The sequence below is a fragment of the Montipora capricornis genome, chromosome 14, assembly GCF_036669925.1.
Source record: "Montipora capricornis isolate CH-2021 chromosome 14, ASM3666992v2, whole genome shotgun sequence".
Classification (NCBI taxonomy): Eukaryota; Metazoa; Cnidaria; class Anthozoa; order Scleractinia; family Acroporidae; genus Montipora; species Montipora capricornis.
The window spans coordinates 34,778,286-34,780,785 of NC_090896.1; positions in this window are offsets into that span (position 1 = coordinate 34,778,286).

The following is a 2,500-nucleotide window of genomic DNA, read 5'->3' on the forward strand; positions in this document are numbered from 1 at the left end:
GGGTAGTCCCTGTACACTTGAGCAGAAGTTCAAGTTATAGACCTTTTTATTGTCCACATTTTGCTTTCCCAATTTAGACCACGCGCTATCCTCAAGGGAAAATACCTTTTGTGTTTTCGTTAATAAGGCGTACACAGTCACGGACGTAGGACGCAGTTTCAAAGCAACTGTCAAAATGATGGTTATCCACTGGGTTCAAATATGCGCCGCATCACTGAGCGCAATAATGTGAGCAATATCCAAGGTGTCCCTGACCCTCATCTGCACTAGGCTTGATTACCAGCCGCTTTTTCGGGAAATGAACCAGCGCTCACTCCCGATTTCAGAGTAAATTGTAATTGCCGTAAGTTCCACGCTCCATGGATCCAGGTGCATCCTCGTACCTAGTTTTGCACCCTGGCCCCAAGACACACCAGTTGCTGACCAAACGGAGGTTGAAAAGAAGCACCGGGCAGTTAACCTGATCTTTGAGGGAACCAAGAGACAGCTACCCCTGGATTGCAAAAAGTTTTCAAGTTGGAAAAGACTGGTGAGAGTGCCAGCATACACCTTGAGATTTGTGTGGAACGCGCGAGCACATAGGCACAACGGATTGGCGAACAACGAAGAAGCTTTGAAGCCTAAAGATGGTTCCCTTACACTCAGCACTGTAAGAGTTACAGAGTGCGGAGGAATATTGGGTAAAACAGATGCAGACTAACCTGAAGGATCGTTTCCGCAAAGGCGAATTCAGAAATCTTAGTCCGTACATCGATGCAGCGGGCGTTGTGAGAGTTGGTGGTCGTGTCGAGAAAGCTTTAGTTTCCTACGACAACAAGCATCCAGTGTTGCTCCCCGGAGACCATTGGATATCACGTCTCATTGTACGACACATTCACCAGTGCGGACACGCAGGAGTTGCAGCAACAGTAGGCAAAACGAGAAAGAAATACTGGATAATTCGAGGTCACGACTTGGCAAAGACAATGAAGTTCAGATGTGTGGTATGTCGGAAAATGGCAGCGAAAGTTGAATCCCAAGTAATGGCAGACTTACCTCAAAGCCGATTAGCACCCTTAGCTCCGTCGTTTCACTTTACGTCCTGTGATTACTTTGGCCCCTACCGTGTGAAGATCGGCCGGAATAAAATTACGCTTATACGATTCTCGAGAGTCCAAAGTCTGTATTTGTGAGTTTTCTCTGTCCAAGAGAACACACCCAAAACACTCTTGGATCTCATACCTTATAAAGTACTTTTCTTTGAAATCCTTGGACGCCCTTTTCCAGTCATGAACGGAAGAAAGCCACCTAAAGTGCACTTTCCTCCGAAACATCTCTTCTGAAACAAGCTACCGCCATCTGCGCCACACAAGTTCCGTGACTGAGTCAAAATGGCAGCATCTCCCTCACTGTCGCAGGCAAGCTGCAGGATCTCTATTAGCAGTTCGTCTGGAAGACAGGCAATGTCTAGAGAAACAGTTTTAATGTATAATCAATGTTCATGTCAGTTTACTGATTTAACTTAACTCAAAAACTATCCTTGCTTTTGTAGAGAAGAGTGCAAATTCATGCATCGAATGTGGGTCAATAGTAGTATGCCTGTTAGCCGATCCTCGCTATCATCTATGTGGTGTTTTGCAGAACATCCCCCCCCCCCCTCCCCACTGTCTTTATCTCGTTACGACGTGCTTGAAAAATCTCGTAACACCCGAGAATAGGAATAGTTGAGACTGTCTTTCTTCCTTCGACTCGAGCAATTCCGATACTAAGGGCGCGTTCGATTGACCGTATTCCGGAATAGGAATACATGGAATAGAAGTTAGAAATCCTTCGTTTTTGCGGAGATTCATATTAATATTATCAAACATCTGCTAAAATGCTATTTTGAACATAGCTTTATTGTCCTTGTTTCTACAAAACGCCACACATAGTGTTTTAAACCATCACTCCACGTATTCTTATTCCGGAATAGGGTCAATCGAACGCGCCCTAAAACTGATAAAAATGTACCAATTTTACACATGAGCCCTCTGAATAGATCTCATTAAGTTTTTCACTATTCAGTAAGGCCGAGTAGTTCAGTTCAGGTTTCGTCGGATTTCTTCCTCTCGATCCCCCTCCGGGACGCCCGGAATGTTCAAGGTTCCTGATTTTACTAACGCCTAACAAGGTAGGGTATTTAATGACGCAACTGCTCATGTGGGCTTTTAAATTTCCTCGGAGCAAATTGTTTTTCACTCAGGTGGTTAATTGAATCGTTCCTGACGAAATCAACCGGGCAATTATTAATTTTTTGGGTACTTTCATTTTTCTGATCTAAAGGCGAATTGTTTTAGGGACAACTTAATTACCGGTAGGTGTCTGACAATAATATGCTCAAGGATTAGTGAAAAAAACAAACAAACGATTAACAGATGGAAAAATTTGTAGTCCACGATATGGGAAGCCAATTGTAGCAATATTCAATAAATGGATATTTCAATTCAAAGAGTCTATTTTAGTTCAATTCAATGCATAAATT